Below are 12,614 nucleotides of genomic sequence, written 5' to 3'. Positions count from 1 at the left end.
GCAGTGCTTCGTTTTCCGAAATAGCCCGAAGTTGCCTCATGAGGCAACTTACCCTAAGACAGATCTTTTGCTTTAAGGGTAAGGGCACACCTGGCGATTCAGGGAGATTTAGTCACCTGGCAACTAATCGCCTCTTCTTTGGGGTGAGGTGAAGTCTTCTCGTGAGGCAACTTCAGAAAATAAAGTGCCACGTGTGCCATACCGCAGGCAATTTTTCATTATAGCCAGCGAAAGACAAGGGGGAAGCCGTTTGGGGAGATTAGTCACCCCGAAGAAGAGGCGATTAGTCGTCAGGCAACTAAATCTTCCCGAATCGCCAGCTGTGCCCTTACCCTAACAAGCTCTGGTCTGGAGATGAAGATCCTGAGATAACCACAGTTAAAGGGCCTTGGCTTTAACAAACAGTGTATAGTGTATTTTTAATATATGAGATTCTAGAACATATTGAATGTATCTATTTTATGAACTGAATCCGTGTCTTTTATTCTCTGACTTCAAAGCACATTTGTTTGTTCCCAAGTTCTCTGATTACCTCCTGTTGTTTGCTGAATACCTTAAAGGAAATGATCACAAAAAGATAAATCAGCTTAATTGAATGCCAGTGGCGTGTAACACATGCTTTCATTTGGAAAAGTTATAGGTGTATGCTGATTCATGACTAAAAAAGGTTTGTTTACAGCTGAATCTTGTATTGATGTTGGTGCCATTCCTAGTTCCTCCCTCTTGCAGAACAGCAAATAATGCAACTAGTATGATGAGCTTTGACTCGTTTGCATTTAAAAGGAGGGGTGGACTATGATGCCCTCTTGAGATATGTACAATAAACAGCACTCCTGTCTATGGAAAAAGGTATGACACATATATCTTGGAGTCCATGGTGGACACCAATATCTTTTCATTTATGGAACTGGAAAACTGCACCGGCCCGGGGTTATACCAGTGATCACCACAGAGAGATCTTCTTCCGTCTTCTTCTTTCTTTGCGTGCTTGCGCATGCTCAGTGGAACGAAAAGCCGAACCTTAACTAAAAAGTTGGCTACTTTGTTCTACTGCGCATGCATTTTGCCGGGGAAATTCAAAGCAAGAAGAAGTCAGAAGAGGATCAATCTGTGGTGCTCACTGGTATAACCCTAGGCCGGTGCAGCTTTCTGCTGATAGGAGCACTGGCCCGGGCTTTCAGTTAAGTAAATACAATCACTTGGGGGTGCCTAACATTTGGCACCCCCAAGTGCAAACAGACTTTCCTTCTCCTTTAAAGAATGCATTTTAGTGGTACAGGTATGGGACCTGTTATCCAGACTGCTCCTGAGGTCCTGTATAAGTCAATGGCAGAGGTTACTGTACATTTGCAACTTGAAGATATTATGGTCTGCGCTGGGTTTTGTACTATAATCCGAACATTTCGGGCTTTTCCGCTGATTCCATGAAAAATTCAGACTTTTCGGGCGTCAAATCCGAAAAATTTGGATTTTTTTGCATGACAATCTGAAAGAGTTACAGTTTTCGTGCGACAATCTGAGAAAGTCGATTTTTGTCTCGATACGATTTTTTGGTGTTTTCTTTTTATGATAAATAAGGTTAAATAGTGGATTCTAGTTTGGTTGGACTTTTTTTATTTAAAACATGAGAAAAATTAGGACTTTCATAAATATCCCCCCTGGGCAAATTTGCCCGTGGGAAGTAACCCATGGAAACCAACTAAATTGTTGCATTCATTGTTTTACCTGCAGCTGGCTGAAAAAAGCCACTCACTAATTGGTTGCTATAGGTTACTGCCCATGGGCAAATTTGCTCAGTGTTAATAAATGAGCCCCCTCATTTCCTGAAGGATTCGGGATGTTTGGCCGAATCCAAAATAGTGGATTCGGTGCATCCCTATTTAAATATAAAAATCAACCCAATAGGATTGTTTTGCTTCCAATAAGGATTAATTATATCTTATCTGGCATCAAGTCCAAGGTATTGTTTTATTATTATAGCGAAAAAAAGAAATATATTTTAAAAAGTCAAATTATTTGATTAAAATAGAGTCTATGGGAGATTGCTTTCCCATAATTTGGAGCTTTCTGGATAATGAGTTTACAGATAATGGATCCCATAAACAATTTGAGGTTCCATTTCTCTTTCTATAGATCTATAAAGGGCATCCATTACTCTTGAATCCTTTGGAGTTAAATCTATAAAACAAAAAAAAACAAAAAAAGTCATAAACGAGCCTTGTTTAGTGTTTAGCATATCTGCAGGGTGGGGTTGTGCATTGCACCCTCAGCTGCGCTGCACATTCTGCTGTGACAAGCAACAGTTTTAGTCTGTGTTATAATTGTACTTGACACCCAATATGTTTTATTGCTTTTAGCTCAGTTATGTTAAAATCACATTTTGGTGATAGTTCCCTTCTTTATTTTAAAAAAAGCAAGTCAACGTGACAAAATAACAATCAAGGGCGGCAAAGCAACACCAATTGCTGGAGAAAATAATTGTGTATTTATAGGCTCTTGTCTGTGGGATTATTTCCCAGAATTGTGTTTATGGTTAAACAGACCCTTAATTAGCTGGATGGGGTAGAAAGAAAATGACTGACTACACAGATATTCATTTTATTTCATTTTAGTTCTTTAATGAAGCATTGTGTTTTATTTCCTTAGAGAGGAGTACAGTTTAACAAGCTGTTATCCCATGTTAATCCCCACCATAGTCAAGGGGAATTACAATGAGGTGACTGGCTGCTTATTGTTACCAAGCTATGAAAGATGCACAGTAGGCATTGTGTTCAGATTTTTTGAGCATCAGCATTTTACAGAGCCCCAGACCAACTTGATGTATGCTGGAGACAAGGTATAAGGGATACAGGTAGAAGATCTGTTGTCCGTAAACCCATTATCCAGAAAGCTTCAAATTACAGGAAGGCCATCTCCCATAGACTCCATTTTATCCAAATAACCCATATTTTAAAAAATGATTTCCCTTTTCCCTGTAATAATAAAACAGTAGCTTGTACTTGATCCCAACTGAGATATAATTAATCCTTATTGGAAGCAGAACCAGTCTATTGGGTTTATTTAATGTTAACATGGTTTTCTAGCAGACTTAAGTTATGAAGATCCAAGTTACAGAAAAATCCGTTATCGGAAAACCCCAGGTCCCAAGCATTCTGGATAACTGGTCCCATACCTGTATATGATGAAGCCACAGACGATATACCTCATCGGTAGGGCACAGTCATGATTCATGAAAGTTTTGTAAATATCCAATCATAAATGTATGGTCTATAATGTACTAACACAGAAATGAGGGAGAGGTAACAAATGGCAATTAATCATGTGCATTATTAAAATAAGAGATTTGACCATTTTTGTCTCTGACAGAAAAAAATCCACGGCCCCAAAAGGTAAATACTCCAAATATCTAATAAAAGACCGAAGCTCATCTGGCATAGAAATTGACCTGGGTGCAAGGCCCCAGGTCCATCTCTTAAGGGTTTAGCATTCTTGGAAAAACAATTCAAACAATATAAATGTTGTTTGCAATCACAGATGAAGAAAGGTGACTTTTTCCAGCTTTCAAAGGGAGGGGGTCGCTGACCCCATCTAAAACAAAAGCTCTGTATGTCTACGCATTTATTGTTTTTTCTACTTTTTATTACTCATCTTTCTAGTCAAGTGCTCTGCTGTTCATATTTCAGTCTCTTATTTAAATCAATGCATGATAATTTGGACCCTAGCAACTAGACTGCCAAAACTGCAAACTGGAGAGCTGCTGAATAAAAAGCTAAATAACTCCAAAACCACAAATAATAAAAATGGAAACCAATCCCATAAAAATGTCAACTGCGGCTCCTGGCTACAGGAATCACTAAACAGTTTATTTTTATTCTACTATCTACCAGCCAAGAGACCAATAATGCTTTGCATATTCTGTGCTGAACAGACCTATGAAGAAGGACAATCATGGAAGTGAGCCAAGCACTACAGTAAACAAGGAGAGAAGCCACCAGGTGCCCTAATGTGGAAATGGCTACACCTTACCTAAAAGTGGTTAATCCTACAGCAACCGCAGTAACATATAATGGGGAATGTTTACTAACATTGGACATCTTTGGAAATATTGCCCATGGCAACCAATCAGTCCCCTACAAGTTAAAAAACAAAATCAAAGATCTGATTGATTGCTATGGGCAACATCTCCAGAGATCTCCGGAGATATTTATCTCCAATGTAAGCATGTGCCCCTAAACTAGTACCTGAGGGCCCTAACTAAGTAGGTCAGCCAAGGGGGTAAGGAGTATGCAACTCATCAACTGGGTGGAAAAATATCATAGGAACCCCAAAACACTAGAGCATGCATGTGTCAAGAATGATATTTTGACAGAACAAGAAAAGCCTTTTATGACAAAATATGTGTAGAAATGTATAACTCCACAAACTTCTTCAGGGTATCTTATCTATGAATTACATTGTGGATGGCATGAATGGCATCGGGGATTGCCGGAGATAAGAAAAGACACCTGAGTCAAGAGGCCATTAATCAAGAGGCGAGGAAAATATTTGACATGGGAGTCATTTGGGAAACCCATAGTGATGCCCAAGTCTCAATCTCAAAGCTATATGAGTCTATAAAGTTCTACAATGACTTCTGCAAGCTAAACAAGATCTCTAAATCTGATGATTATCCCTTGCCTCTAGAGGATGAACTTATTGATAAATTGAGTACAGCATATCATAAAACAACTCTGGACTTAGCCAAGGGATATTGGTACTTGATACTGCATTGGTTTGCATGGGGCTCCTGCAACACTGCAAACTAAGATGGACAATAACTTGATGACACATAGACAATGTGCATCTGCCTACTTGGATGATGTAATTATACCAAGTCCATATGGGAAGCTTAAAAGTGTAGGATAGTCTTAGTCTTAGAAGAAGCTTCATACTTGGACTACGATGCTTAATTAAGAAATACCGTAATACATTTTACAGTAGCCCACACAGAACTGGTCAAAATATGCAACCAAAAGCAGGTACAAGCTTTTCTAAGAATCAGGGGTGTTTTAGTCTTTGATGCTGCACCTTCTCAGGTCTTACTAATGGCAAAGGTTGTGTCATGGTTACATGGACCCCACATACATACAAAACCTCGGAGGTCCTCAAAACAAGCTCTTTGCGCACAGCTAGTGTTGGTGACACCCAATTTATCCAAATACTTTGTGGTCCAAAGGGATTACTTGGAGTAGGGGCAATATGGTCTCAAATTAGAAATAACAAGGAGCTTCTAGTAGTTTACCTGAGTGGGAAATGTAATACACTTTGAAAATTTTATGCTAAGTAGAATAAAATAGAACACGGCAATTAAATCGGCCTTAAAAGTACTCAACTACTTTCTCTTGGGGAGACAACTGGCTTCAGATAATGCACCTCTTTAATGGATGTGTGACAATAAAGAGAGAAACAGTTGAGTAACAAGATGGTTTTTAGCACTTCAGGCTTTTAAGTTCTCAGTAGAACACAGACCAGGGAGACTATAGGGATACGTTATGTGCTTTCAAGAGTCTATTGCTGATTCTCATATAGTGCTGCCCTTGCTCAGCCGAAGTGCCCTGAGTGTTGGGGAGGTATCAGGGGGTTGAATGTGTAATGTGAGAGCAGGAGAAATTATGGAAAGGAAAGAATGTTATGGGAAGAGTGTATATTTTAATCTACCAGATTCCTGTTATACTGTAAATCTGGTAAACCTTCTATTTAAGTCAGGCTATGGCTATTGGTCATTGTTTAGTAAAGTGCACAGATTACAGCTTTTTAAAGTGAACTATGTATTCAAGAGACTTCATATAACCATGGGGAGATTTTCATTAAGGCTTGGGGAGGCTAAGTATGATCTAATCTGTCTGGCACTTAAAAAAAAAAGAAAAGAAGGAAAAAAATGCTGTACCCTTAGTAACTGCTGGTAAGTTTGTCTCCTGATGGGGGGTGTTATTAGTAGCCGATTGTGTCAGTGGTGGGACCAGGGCCGCCATTAGAAATCACGGGGCCCCGTACAACAAAATTTTTGGGGCCCCCTGGGCCCCGCCCACACTGACGACCAAGCTCCGCCCCATATCCCGCCCACATCGCAGTTAAAAGACCACACAGACATCAGCGCTAAAAAAGTAACCCCCCCCCACACAAGTTGTAAAAAGCTATTGATGGTCAGGGCCCCCTTATAAAAATTAAATTTTTTTTTTTTTAAAAACATTGGTGGCAGGGGCCCCCTGTTAAAAAAAACTTGGGGCCCCAACAAAAAAAATGTAAAAAAAACTAAAAAATAAACAAACATTGGTGGCAGGGGCCCCCTTCTAAGTTAAAAACAAATTGGGGCCCCAAAAAAAAATTTGAAAAAAAATTAATTTTTTTTGAAAAAAAAAAAAAAACATTGGCGGCAGGGGCCCCCTTATAAGTTAAAAACAAATTGGGGCCCCAAAAAAAAATTTGAAAAAAAATTAATTTTTTTTTGAAAAAAAACATTGGCGGCAGGGGCCCCCTTATAAGTTAAAAACAAATTGGGGCCCCAAAAAAAAAATTTGGAGAAAAAAAAATTTTTTTGAAAAAAAAAAAAAATGGTGGCAGGGGCCCCCTTACAAGTTAAAAACAAATTGGGGCCCCAAAAAAATTTAAAAAAAAAATAATTTTTTTTTGAAAAAAAAAAAAAATGGTGGCAGGGGCCCCCTTACAAGTTAAAAAAATTTGGGGCCACCAAAAAGAAAATTAATTTTTTTTTTAAAAAAAAAACCCAAAAAAAAACAATGGTGGCAAGGGGCCCCTTACGAGTTAAAAAAAAAATTGGGGCCCCAAAAACAAAAGTTTTAAAAAAAAGATTGGTGGCAGGGGCCTATAGAATATTAAAATAATACATTGGTGGCCAGGGGATTAAAAAAAAAAAAAACACAAACTGGTGTTCAGTAGAATTGAACTCATGGCTTCAGTACTTCAACTTCGCCTCCTTTCGTGACTTCGGGTCTTTTCACCGCTTCAGGACTTCGGCTTCGGCTGTTTTCGTGACTTCGGGTCTTTTCGGCGCTTCGTGACTTCGGGACTTCGGCTTTTTCCGTGACTTCGGGTCTTTTCGTCGCATCGGCTTCGGCATTTCGGCACTTCCGCATTCGGCACTGAAGAGGCAAGACGTACGGCTCGGGCGCTCGTAAGGGGGGCCCGGATCTTCAAAAAAATGCAGCGCTGCCGGGCCCCCCTTCATGCCCGGGCCCGGTACGCTTGTCCCCCCTGTCCCCCCCTGATGGCGGCCCTGGGTGGGACAGTTAATGCAGTGCCTGACTTCATTAAAAAAACTTTTCTTCTTTTGCATCTGCTGCAATTTCGGTATTGCTGCTTTTCCTTTTATAGTCCCAGGACAGCTGCACGGAATCAGATTGGCTAGAGAGTGACCTTAGGACCTCTCTGCAACTAGTCACTGTACATGGGACTATGTGGGCAAAAGCAGCAAAAAGAAGATACTTAACTTAAGGTCAAAAAAATAACAAAAAGTGGTGTAAAGGTGATACCTTTATTGACTAACTATGATAATCATAGCAAGCTTTCAGAACATTTTAGTTCCTTTTTCAAGCGGAATATAATGAAGCTGGTGTGTTCTCATTTTTGTCTCGTGATTTTTTTATCGCAGCAAATTTTTCTGTGGCAAATTTTTGCCGCAGTTTCACGAAAAAAAAATGCAGATGGCGAAATGCAGATTTTAACCGCAAATCCATGGCTGGAAAAAAATGTATTCATCACTACTCATAGTAGCTCAAATGACTAACAAAAAGGAATGTCCATTTCTGACGTTCAGACCCAGATTACAGACTGCTTAGTACTGTAGTTATCTCTTCCTGAATTAACCAACGCCACCTCAATTTGGCCAAGACCGAGCTCATGTTCTTTCCACCCAAACCTAGCCCATCTCTTCCTTTCACCATTACTATTGATGGCAAGACAATTAATCCGGTTAACTCCGCACGCTGCCTGGGGGTCATCTCTGACCAGTCCCTCTCCTTCTCTAATCATATTAATAATACTGCCAAAACTTTTTGCTTCTTCCTCCGCAATATAGCAAAGATACACAAACAGCCAAAACACTAATCCATGCCCTTATCTTATCCTGTTTACACTATTGCAATCACCTGACTCTTCCTGACCCCCATCTCTCTCCAATCTATCTTAAACTCTGCTACAAGGATCCTTCTGCTACCTCCTAAAAGGGAACCTGCTCAACCCCAACTAAAATCCCTAGCGTGGCTGCCTTTTAAGCAAAGGATCGCATATAAAACCCTTCTAATAACATGCAAAGCCCCTCACTCCTCTGCTCCTCACTGCATTTCTTCTCTTGTCTCACTGTACGTTCCTGGTCGTCTTCCCCGCTCCTCTCAGATTCACCTTCTCTTCACACCATTCACATTCACTGCCACATTTCGTCTCAAACCTTCTATCTCAAGGTCCCCATAGACGCAAAGATTTCTCTTGCCAAACGACCGATTTTAGCAAAGTCCGACCAATCCTTCGAAATTATCGTGCAGTTAGAGGGATTCGAACGATCGAACATCTTACAATCTTACATCTGTCAGGAAATTGATTGGCCAGGTTAAAAAATCTTTGTCGGTCCCAGTGCAATCTATCTATGTTTGCAGGGCCAGCTTTACTGCTCCTTATCTCTGGAATCCCATCCCTGAATTCCTTCATTAGGAATCCTCTCTCAATCTCTTCAAGAAAAACTAAGAGTCTACCTTTTGGAGCACTAGAACATTACCCTAATCCTGTCCCTACTGACTATGCCTTATCTTGTGCACCTTTTCATCTCCAATTTGTGCCTGTATGTTAGCCTCCCATCCACTTAGACTGTAAGCTCTAAAGGGCAGGGACAGCCTGCCCACTGTGTCTCTTACCACATAGCACTTAGGCTCTTTGTTTTAATATGAACTCTGTGTATATTCATTGTGTGATTTGTCTTTGTTCTGTGTATATTTTTATATAAATATTGTACTTTTATGCACTGTTCAGCACTGCGGCTCCTTATCAGCTCTTTACAAATAAAAATATACATACATACATTTCTATATGAGGTGTTAACAAAGACATATACAAGGGTACATGCAAGAGACAACCAGATATGGTACAATATAATGTGGATCACTGATGTGTAAAGTAGCCAGGCTCTGCATTAACTGTTTGTCCCCCCACTGATTCTGAAAATGACCTATGACTGCAGCAACTGAACGGCTGCCATTATCACAACCCCAGCACCTACATTATTTGCTAGCGAATTGGCGCCTGTTAGTGAATTGGCGATGTCCCTGCGGGTGGCAATGCTGGTGTAAACTCGCTAGTGTTATTTGCTTCGCCCTTTAGTGAATCTGCCCCTTGGGGTACTAGTACCCACTAACTATTATTATATTTAATGTGTTTGGGACAGCACCCACTGACTTTCTGTATAAAATGTTTGTGGTACCTCTTGGGCCTCACTCTACAATGTTTTGGTTGTCACTTTCTGCTGTCTTTCACTGTGTATAATGGCTTTGGGTGTCTAGTACCAACTTCATCTTCTGTTTAATGGTATTGCCAGTTCTCACTGCCTCTGTCTTTACAGCGATTGTGGTGCCAGTATAAACTGTTTCTCTCTATATAATTTACTTGTGGTGCCAGTATCTTATGCTTTCTACTATATAATGAACCAATGAAAGGCCAAGAGTAGCAATCTAGATATTCGGGCAAGTGTCAGAGGGGCTTTTGTAAGCAATGTGCTTTATTTTGGGATTGTGGAGCACTGCCTAGGCACCAGAGAAAATGGATCCAGTATAAACCTTGATCCACACATGGTCAGTGCCCACCCCTGTTTATCGCTATTGCTTATGTCATATAATGCTGTATAGCATATAATTAAATTTCAGTGCCCACTGCTTGTCACTATATAATATAGTCTGGTTGCCGGCATACACTAGCTGTTTGCTTATCAGTGCTATCAGAATAAATTGCATGTCTATAGCAGTTGACAACCGAAGGTATGTTGCGTTCTTATGTGCCGCTCATAAAGACATAACAAAAAAAACATCCATTGACTTTAATGCATTTAAAATCGCCATAAGAAAAAACGTCAGTTGACTTTAATGCATTTGGAGCGACCTCAATTTGCTTTGCGAATTTTTCGCAGTTTCTCAATTTTTCCCAATTTTTCCCCAAACTTAAAACTCACTCTCCGCCTATGCCCAATTTGTAATTGAAATTTACTTAGGCACCTGGTTCAGCATCATCCCTAACTCATTGTTAGAAAGAAGTTGTATATAGTTATGGCCAGATTAGTAAGAGTTTATTTTGTGACTGTATTTCTTTTTAATGATTGAGGCAGACATGAAATAAAACTAGTTGTCAGTCAGTGTCAGCTGCTGCGGCTCTATATCCATATTTATCTTTTATGCACAGATGCTGGATATACACTGGCATGGTGAGACAGAGCAAGAGAGCTAAATGAGAATTTTGGGGGTAACTGCAGGAGACCTTTGTATCTGTTTTGAATTCACCAGACTATGTAGGCCCGGATTTCTGATTTGGGTGTCCCTAGGCCAGAGGGTCCTGTGACTGCTCCTCGCTGGAGCCCTGTGGATTAGGTGTGCAGGAGATTTAAAGGAACAGTAACATAAAAAAATAATTTTAAATAATAATTAAATATAATAACTGCACTGGTAAAACAACTGTCTTTGCTTCAGAAGCACTACTATTGTTTATACAAATAAGCTGCTGTGTAGCAATGTGGGCAGTCATTCAAAGGAAAAAGGCTCAGGTTTCACAGCAGATAAGCTCTGTAGAACATAATGGTGTTATCTGTTATCCATTATTTATCCTGTGCCATATAACCTTATTTCAATTTCCACCATTGCTACACAGCAGCTTGTTTATATGAACTATAGTTGTGTTTCTGAAGCAAACGGATCAGTTTTACCAGTGCTTGGCAACACTACATGATATTTTCATTACTTTAAAACACATAAATTTTTTGGTGTTACTGTTCCTTTAAAGAGCTGTCAAATCTCCTGTGCCTCCCAAATGTTTCCAATACATTAGAATGCGGCTGGCATGTCACCCCTAAAATATTGCTGGCCTGGGCCCGAACCTTTGTGACCTTCCCACAAACCCAGGCCTGAGATCAAGTCCAACCCCATGCCACTGCTTCACTTTAATGGATATTATTAGCAGACAGCACCTCTCCTGGTACATAGATTTATTGCTGATTTGCTGTATCTATTTACTCTGTTTCCAAACTTGTAATATAAATAGGTAGAAACGTTTCCACTAAACTGGGCCAGGCTTACTTTACTGTGCCTACAGTAAAGCTCCAGAGGGACACTAGTGTTTACTACCACTGCTTATTCATCACACAGTTCCATCCCTTCATCTCCTCTAGATGAATTTGGCTCCTGCATACATGTTTTGGTGAAGGAGTTAAGATGTTTAGTGCACCCACCTGGGAAGGATTCCAGTGTAAACAGACAGTGTATATAAAGCAGACTTTTCTTATTGATTTAGCAGAAATCCGTTTCTAGTGCAGAGTGCTGTTCTCACCTCATCAGTGTGAATTATTTAGCTCTTATCTCAGCCTCCTAAGTCGGAGTGGGAGAAGCACCTTTTGGCAATTTTATTTCTGAGATGCTGACCTTGTGTCACATTGCAATATTATAAAATCATTAAACAACATCTGGACCAGACCCAAACCATAGTTTATCTAAAGGCTGTGCTTATGACATGGAAAGCATTTTGTTTCCCCTCAAGAACTGCAGAGGTGATGTACTAACAAAGATGTTTTATTTATTAGTATGTTTCTCCGTCAGCTGCTTTGTGCATCTGCACAGACATACTGGGTCTTAAAACAGGGGCACATTTTGCTACCGTTGCAGGTTTGGGAAAGTCAGAAACAAGCCAGATTCCATGAGAAAGATAACAAAAGAACATCTTCTATTATTCCATTGTTCATCAGTTCTCTGAGGGTCGATCCTGAAAGGAAAGAATAATATGTACTTGTGTAGAGTATTCAACCCTGCAAGCTGTAATTTCCAGCATTCCAAAATAGTTCATCTTCTTCACCAATGCCTTTTTGGACTCTTGCTTAATATTGAATATGCTACTCCATTTGGCCTCCCTGAGACCCATCTAGCTCAAGAACAAATTAAATATGTAGAATCCAGCCAACAGTCAAGGAAGGCAGAAACAAAGTGCAAGGCAGAGGCCAGTGTAATTGTGGTAAAGGCCCAAACAAGGCCAGTAAAAAGTGATAACCTCTTTTTTTTCTTTTTAAAGGCTTGTAAGGTATAGAACACCCATGCTCTTGGAAGGAACATGGTAACCTTGCTTGAATTTAATAGCATTGCTCAAAATTTTCACCTTTAAAGATAAAGAAAGAGGTACCATCTTGGAATAGGGCAGAAACCAATCAAATACGACTACCAGAAGAATAGAATGTGACTATGGAAAGTATGCAACGGGGGCAAAGAGAGAGCCAGACTATTAACCCGTTGTTACCTTGATGAACCACTGCCCATTGGGTGGGGGAAACCTGGATGAAGACACAGCAGGCAGGGAATTGCAGTCAAACACGTCCTTCTTTATTC

The sequence above is a fragment of the Xenopus laevis genome, chromosome 4L (genome assembly GCF_017654675.1).
Source record: "Xenopus laevis strain J_2021 chromosome 4L, Xenopus_laevis_v10.1, whole genome shotgun sequence".
NCBI classification, from domain to species: Eukaryota; Metazoa; Chordata; class Amphibia; order Anura; family Pipidae; genus Xenopus; species Xenopus laevis.
The sequence above is the reverse complement of the archived record's forward strand: the minus strand, read 5'-3'. Positions refer to the sequence as shown.